Below are 8575 nucleotides of genomic sequence, written 5' to 3'. Positions count from 1 at the left end.
CCCCCAGTTATTCACCTACTGACTTCCCATTTTCCCCTGAGGATTCATCTCACACAGCACTGCTCCCCTGCTGCTGGGCCACGAAGTTTCTTTGAGATTGGGCACATCCCTCCAGTGATGCCTGTTCGGAGTTACCCACTGATGAGTAATAGCATGTAAAAGTCAATTACATTCATATTCATAGTTGCCTGCTACTTAAAATGTTAACAGTGAAGAAACCAGCCCTACAGGAATGAGGATGGGGGCAAACTTTTATTGGCCCCACATGAGCTTTTATCTGTTTTAAATGTTACATTGTCCCAGGGAAAGAAGTGCCATTGTTAACAGCATTGGAGGCAGTCAGCTGCACTCAATTTAAAATTAAAAGGAGAAGAAAAAATAAATGAAAAGGGAAAAAAAAAAAAGGGTCTGCCTGACACACTGTAGTATGGCAGGCTATGGTAACTTGCCCCAGAAACTTTTTATTGAATCCAGCCTTTCACTACAAAAGAATTCATTAACTGCTTCACGATGCAAAGTCTGCTGAAGACATTATCGTCACTGGCCAGCGCGGGGCTGTTCCCATACACTGTGAGCACTGCTTCCACTGATCAGTGCTGAGTCCAAGGTCACATCTACGAGTCACTGTTATCCAGTCCTGTGCACCAATAGGATGTCTGTGCTTCCAACTAGAGACAGCACCAAATCTCTGCCCACTGTAGCCCTGCTCAAGTCAGGTCTGGCAGAGCTCAGCTCAGGAAAAGGCATAGTCTGGGAGCATTAAGTGCGAAGTTGGTGTTTAAATCAGCTGGTATTTAAATTAGTTGGTGTTTAAATCTTGTGGGCTGAACTTCCTGCCCTCTCTGCACAAGGATTACCAGTGGTACAAGAGACCTTTCTCCTGCCTTCCCCAGCACATCACCTGTACCACACACGTGTTGCACGAATGGAACAAAAACCACCATGCCACCCACCAGCTCAATTCTGTACAGATGGGTACACCCACCCTTGGGGCAGTGCAGGATCTACTCTAATGAAGTTATCCCAGTGTAAAAAAACTAGCAGAACCATATGTCTTCTGCACAAACAATAATGCTACATGACTGTAGTCTCTGTTACTGGGGGAAGCCTACCTTTGAAAAGGTTCTTTTATGGGCCTTAAAAAGGCTGGGGCAAGAGAAGCCAGCATGACTCTGGAAACTGCTAGAGTCTTCACATCAGTTTAAGATTTCCATTCACTATCACCCAGTTTGCACTTCAGTGGTGCATGTGGTGCTGAAAGAGATGCACTAGTGGATATTTGTTATAGTTATGAACCAGGTGGCCCTAACTGCCCCAATTACACTCGCTGCCTTCCATTGATCACGCCGCCTTAATGAACAGAGAGGCTGGCGGATGTCAAACAACCAGCCAGATGAAACAAAAGAGAAGCCAGGCACAGTGTCACCCGGCCTTAACCAGCCCACCAGTACCTCTCACGTGGCTGAATCCATTCATCTTCCCTGCAAATCCCAGTGTGAATGAACCACAGCCACTGCAGAGCAAACAGATAAGAGTCCAGAGGAAGTGATCAATATATTTAGATAAGGTGTAACAAGAATATGTAGCAACCTGCCCCTTTTTCCATGCTTGGACAAAGAGGAGAGGAAAATAAAAATCCCTGTATTGGCTGCTTCAGGCTGAGTGATTCTTTGACACCATGGTTAATCGACACCACCGTAACCATGGAGTTAGCCTAAGTTCAGGATAACTAGGTGGCTTTATTAAGAAACTCAAGTACAGAAATACAGTTGGAAAGTCCTAGTTCTTCTCGGCAAATGAATCTTTTGAACTCAGCTCAGCCACCTGCACCTTCATGTTCACTGTTTTTACAGAGTAGATGTTGGAAGTGTAAAAATAATTCAAAATATGTTAGTCATGCTTGAAATGGTCAAATGAAGATTAGAGAAAAAGAATGTGAGCTTAAAAGAATGTGAAGGGACATGAAAAGCTATGTAAATATTTATCTGTAATTTTATAGCAGTATGCTATATATTGTACTTTTCTGCTCACACACTGATTCCAGTGCTCATTAATTGGAATTTCTTCTGAAAAGGACCTTTATGGGATTGAGAAAAGAAAAACTAGGGCAGCACTGAATATGAACTAGCTTTTGAGACAAGAGCCACTTACGTGACCAAGACTGTGCTCAATTGCCTTTGCTGTTTTCTTACAGAGAAGCAGCTGAGCAGTTTTAAATAATGGAAGAAAAGAGTCTGTTTATAGAAGAAGCTGGAAATGAGACTCTACCTGCAGAGGCTGTCTTCCTCTGGGTTCACTTTCGTTTGAGTTTATTACAAAGCTAAGTTCTCAAGCTGAAAATAATGTTTCTCAAGCTGAGAGTTAGTCTTTGCTAACTAGGGTATAGTTCAGCAAAGAGGGTATAGTTCATCTTTTTCTTCTCTAAATGACATATATATAAATACACATGTAGGGACCCACAGGACAGAAAGAGCAAGTCTGTCTGAATAAAATCCCCTCTATCTTTAGCTGAAAATTTTTCTGCTGCGTCAAATTCATAATAGACTGCAAAACCAAACTCCAGAGAAGAGTATTTTGAGACCTGGTTAGTTTTCAGGGGACTTTTTCCTTATAGATAAACCTGGTTAGTTTTCAGGGGACTTTTTCCTTATAGATAAAGACTATGAGTTTACCTGTGTCTTGTGTAAGAATCTCTTACTTTTCTGTGACTATATGTTTGTAACACAAAGTGTTTGGCATAGGAAATTCACCAATTACACAGACTGTTGTTAATCAAATTTTAAAGAAAAACTTACCAAATTGCTTATGGGAAAAAACCCCCATGCCATTAGCATCCACATTTGTTCAAATGTAGTTTTTGCAAGCACACACTGTATTACCCACCAGAAAAAAAACTCAACCAAGCTGCATCCCAACACTGAAGCATAAGGCATGTTCATGGCTCTCTCCCTCTGCTCTGTTCCTTTAAAAACAATTTCTCCTCAGTTTACTCAGGTACTTTATTTATAGCCTGGCCCAAACTTTCGGCTGTGGTTTTAACTTCAGTTTTCATCCACTGAGTCCAGTAGATTTCCAGTGCTGTTTTGGCCTGTGAGGTGTCCATCGTCCATCCCTCATGCAGGATTACCTCTTGGCAGCTGGCAACAAGGAACCCTTCAATGCCAACAGCATACAGGCAGGTCCACAAGTGATTCATAAGTTTAGCTGTCGTCTGAGGCACGCCAGCCCCAAATTTAGGCAACCCCTCTCAGTCACCATGAGCATTGATGTAATATTTTTTTAGGTCTCTAGGTGTTGGCTGCCTATCTGGCTTTGCTCTGGCTTGATCTGGTATGCATCTACACAGATCACTGTCAAGATGAGGCCTTACACAAAAAAGACTTGTGTAATCCTTATGCTACTACTCCCAAGAATCAAGGTCTGTTCTCTCCCTTAATCACTACAAGGAGTAAAACATGACCTGCAAGTCTACTCTATAAAAGAGCATCTATTTTCAAGTGCATCTCTCCCCTATTGAAGGTCTTCCATTTTGTTTTAAGTATTTAAAATAAGTCCTTGGAAGATGATGAATCCCACATCTTATGTCTGGACCAGCATGAGCCTGCAGAATCAATCTGCAATGGTATCTAATACAGTTATTGCATGCAAAATGAAACAGTATCGAGAGAAGATTACATAGATGTGGGCTTACTACATAATTCAGGGCCATGGGAAGATTCCTCAGGGATGGCCACTGCAGCCCTCAACAATTTCTTTGGGAAGACCAGAGCAATGCATGTTGCTGATGTTTCCAGATTGCAGGATGCAACATTCACAGTAATTATAACCCTAGCATTTGGATTTGTATCAGAAAAAAGCAGCTCGTTTCCAAGTGCAATTGTAAATACCACTTACATTTTTGCAAAGCCTAAGCCAACAGATAGATCCCTACAATCCAGAAAATGCTGAGCTAAAATGTTCCTGATTTGCCTGCTAGAGCCAGGGATGCCATAACAACCACGATGTAAAACTGCAATCACGCACTTTCCCCCCCTGAACACTTACTTTAATGAATCCTAAATTATCTGCAGGCATAGTAATGATACCAGTTATCTTTTTGATCACCTAAAACAGGCACATTATCACCTGTCTGAGATAACAGTGTGCACAGGACTGGGGTTTTTTCCCCAGCTCAAAAATAAAGTCTAGCAGAAAGTACTGCAGAATGACCAACAGCTGTGACAGTGTCTAGTTAGCAAAAACTAACTCTCAGCTTGAGAAGCACTATTTTCAGCTTGAGAAGCACTATTTCCAGTCAGGTGGGGATTTGTGGGGCAATTCCCACACTGACTGAGACACCAGCTCCTTTGAAAGGAAGAAGTAGCATCACACTAGTGAGACATCAGAGGCATGTGAGAGAGAAGGTCTTGTAGGAAGGACAAAGTCATCCACTAGCCCTTCTGCCTCCAAGCCACCTGAAATCCTGAGAACATCCCCCAACACCTGTTTCATAGGACAAAGACTTGAGAAAAAAAAGAGAAAAGCACTAGGAACAACCTTAGCTGCATCTTGAGAGAGGCAGAGGGGGATATCGTATGCAGAGACCCTGAGAGCAGCTTGCCTTGTGCAGATGCAAAACACCCCTCTCCCCTGCCCATGCTGGGAGTCATTTCCAGGGGGCTGCCCAGGTGGTTATGTGCTACTACCTGCAGGTAAAGAACCCCATGATGAAGTGTATCTTAACTGAACAGCCCAAATGCTCTACAACTGTTCAGCTTGGATGGATTCAGTGGTTCAGTTAATGCAGGCTCAGGCTAGTCTGAGCCTGTTAAGTGCTCAATTAAGCCTGATCCACTGCACCTCTTTATTTTCTGCGTAACTGGATTTTGTTTTTTCCATGACACAAGCATTTCCCTAACCTTTTGGAAAAGGCATTTAACTGAAAATCACGGAGCAGTAGGAAGTTGTTTGCTCTTGGTATGCTGTGACGGAAATAAAGTCAACCTGATAGATTAGTACTGAGGAAGTAGAAGTTACTTTTCCCAAGATGTCACACTTGTGTTTCAGAAATGATTGATCTTGAGCATCAAATAAAGCACCAGCAAACCCACCAAAATATACACCATGTATAGCAAAACAAATGCCACAAAGAAATGTGCTATAAGCTCTTGCTGAGCCCTGCAAAGCCCAATAAATATTTGCTTGTCACAGTGCAGAGCAGTGATTACAGCATGCAAAGGAAATTATGTCTCCACCACAAGAACGTGTGTTTGGACTTAAAACTAGGTAAATGGATCAGATCTTCATCTGGTGTAAGTCAGAAAGCTACAGAGATTTCAGTCAGGTTTTAGATGATTATTCCTAATGAGCTCTTGTTCCACGATGTCTGCAGAGACACTTGGTTTACAAGGCCACGGCTTTGAAAATTCATAATCTTCCTTTTAGGCTTCTCCATCAGGAATTCCCTACACAGATTTGTTGTTTGATCCTACACAGGAGGAAAAAACCTGGATAACTCTTCTCTCGTTTGACTACTGCTGACAAATTGACACAGGCACCAAAATTAAAACTCTGTTCAATTCAATTTGTGAAGGAAAGAAGAACCTGCTTAAGGGTTGGGGAGGTGGGGTTAAAAATAAAGCCCACACAGCAGATTGCCTCCAGCAGCTCTCACAGGTCCTACGAGCTCCTATGACACAGACAAACTGCATCTCCCAAAGCAGGGATGACGGGGAGTTTCCCTTGAGGGCTGTAGCTGTAGTTTATGAACGTGCAACTTCATTAGCAGCCAGTGACCCCATTAGACAGGGCTCTTAATTTCTTGGCTTGGACAAAACTCTCCAGGGATTATCACAGCTGTACGCCATGCACAGAGATCTCACTGCTGGGGCAAGGAAGATGGCTTTCAAAGCCACCTTGAGAAAAGCTCAGTATTCAAAGATCATCCTGTGGATTTGCAGAAAATAAAGCGTTTCATTTCAGGTTTTGCTGAATCAAATTACTGTAACTGGTAGGAAACCCACTTGAACTCCCAGGTGAGGAGCTGACACTGAAAATCACATGTAGCCTAACAAGGCTCCTCTTTCTATAATTAGGGGAGAAAGATGAGACTATTTATTTCTAACATTACTTCATACTGTGGGGTTTTTTTGAGAAAAAAAAAGAAAAACAGAAGGAAAGCTCATAAGCAGCTGATGACCTGCTCCATGTAGATCAGTTACAGAGGAGCAACTGTGCTCTTCACAAATGACTTTTGATGTAGGCAGCAGGCTGTGATTTAAGATGGGCTGGGTTTGCAGGGTGGTGATAGCAGGCCTGAACTCTTTTGTCAATCACCTCAAACCACGACAGACCTCAGAGTCCTGTTCTCTGGGAACGAGGGTGTTTGAGAAGCCCATGGCAGTGTCTGGATAGCTGGGGAATGCTGCCGAGAGCCAGCACTGTCTTCTCATCCCTTTACAAAACAGAGGAGAGGGAATATATGACCCTGCAACTAGAGGTGCTAGTGGGATGGATGGATGGATGGATGGATGGATGGATGGATGGATGGATGGATGGATGGATGGATGGATGGATGGAACAAACTCAGCGTATCAGGCACTAAGACTAAGAAGACAGTAGAGATTCACATATCTACTGAGAAGAAAGGAGCTGTGAGAACAGTGCGGAAGGAAAGGTCATTCTGATGTCATGTTTCTCAGTATTCAAATCTGTCGGGTCACAGAGGCTTTCAAACAGCCTGTAATGCTTTAAGTTGGATTGTTCAATTAAGAATTGCTTACAGCTTTGACCCGAGTTTATATTTTGTCTGGAGGCATAAGCAACTGAAGTAATGTTCAGCAAAAGCCTGCAGTGGTAAGAAGATGTGGTGAATGTTGTACTAATGGAGCTTAAACGGTGGGCTCTGGCTGCTCCTGCAAGGTTCTCACATGTATTTTGGAGAGGAAGGGGATATATATGTTGTCATTAGTACATGCCGTATCAACTGCTAATGCGTTCATCTGGCATGATTTTCTATTCCTTTCCTTAAAATCTCCTTTTATGGCTGCCATGCAGTAGATCTGTTATTTTTAAACTACTGCAATTTTTTTTCTCTTAATACTCATCTGATTGTTCAAAGCCTGACCATGGATTCTCAAAATACACATCTGCATTTTTCCACAGCTTCATGCCGAGTTCAATCTAGATTTTTATCAGCAGAAGGATTTCAGCCTGGGAGGTTTTGTGGCTTCGGCCCCAGTGGCTACAGGTGGGAAGTGTTGATTCATGAGCGAGCAAGTTCGAAGGCTGCAAAACAACCTCCTGCCATGGCACCGAGGCTGAGCAGTGAGTTATGGGATGTACCAGAGTTTCCAGTGAAAGCCATTTTTCAAGATGCGTCAGCAGTCTTGTACTGCGGGTAGGAGCGAAGAGTAGTTTTTTAAACTGCCCCAAACTCTCCCTCCATCCCACTTTTGTGCTGTTGTTCTACTTGGGAAACTTCTTTTTGTTGTCGAATTCTTGATGCCGATGCTTTCATTTAAGAGAGCTGCTCTTCAAGGCAGCACCGTGGCCAATGCGGAGTGGTTCAGCTCCACTGACTTTTCACTGGAGTTGTGCCAGCTTGCACCATCTGAGACAGAGCCCTCCCTGCATTTTCAGAATCATATCTGCTGTATTTAGAAGCAAAAATCAATTTCAACAGTTTCTTAATCTCGTTAGCTCTACAAAATCATGCAGCAGGGCAGGGAATGGCAGCTGGCAGGCATCTGTTAAAGAACAAATTTTACCAGTGAATGGAACATCTCCTCAACCATCTGTTTGTAATGTGTAGAGAGGGGAATTACCATCATTGGTGACTTCAGCCTCAGAGATATTTGCTGGAGATCTCATGTGGTCATTCAAAAAATACCTTAGACGGTCATGCACCCGGCACACTTGAGATGAGTACTGACCTCATTCAGACAGACAAAAAGTAAAAAAAAGTTTACAGATTGAAGAATTAGCAGGTGGCTGTGCATAATGATGACCATGTTAGGATCAAGTAGAATCAAACATCAACCATGGAAATGTATGAAATAAATTTAAATGCGTCAGTATCCTCAAACTTGACGTATTGGTGTAACTGAGGGGCAATAAAAATTAACAAAATAAATAACTGACAAAAAGATTGTTTTATAAAAAGACAGCCACAGTTCCACAGGCAAGTTCGTGACAAGAAAAGCCTAAAACTACTAGTCTAGATAGAAGGGCATTTAATACTAAAGAGCATACAGAAGCAGCGTTAATGCAAGTATAAAACATGGGGGGAAACCAAAAAGACATATATTCAGTTAGTAAGGGATTTAGAAATCACCACAGGAGCCCGGTGGGAAAAGCTGAATGCCTTTTTCGACAGTCCCAAGCCAGTGAAAGGTGCATGAAAGGCCTATCCATGGGGAAACACTACATTTGGGAGCCATGCATGAGACTGCTGGAGTAACAGAGCACAGCACAATGTTCTGTTTGTCTGTCCTGATTTGCTCTTGTATTTCCAGGCCCATAGGTAGCTTGGAACCTGCACACCACAGCCCCACACAGGAGCAGCACAGCATGGTTCGGAAAGGTTCCACAGCTC

At 42.8% G+C, this 8575-nt stretch overlaps 1 protein-coding gene across 1 annotated transcript in view; it reads right to left on the bottom strand.

The window, feature by feature from the left end:
- Nucleotides 1–8575, bottom strand: part of BCL2 (BCL2 apoptosis regulator) — a 96721-nt gene that overhangs the window by 28522 nt on the left and 59624 nt on the right. The gene's annotated exons all lie outside the window — the stretch shown is intronic.

Source organism: Aphelocoma coerulescens, chromosome 2 (genome assembly GCF_041296385.1).
Source record: "Aphelocoma coerulescens isolate FSJ_1873_10779 chromosome 2, UR_Acoe_1.0, whole genome shotgun sequence".
NCBI lineage: Eukaryota > Metazoa > Chordata > Aves > Passeriformes > Corvidae > Aphelocoma > Aphelocoma coerulescens.
Note: the sequence above shows the minus strand (reverse complement) of the source record. Positions and strands in the feature narration are given on the sequence as shown.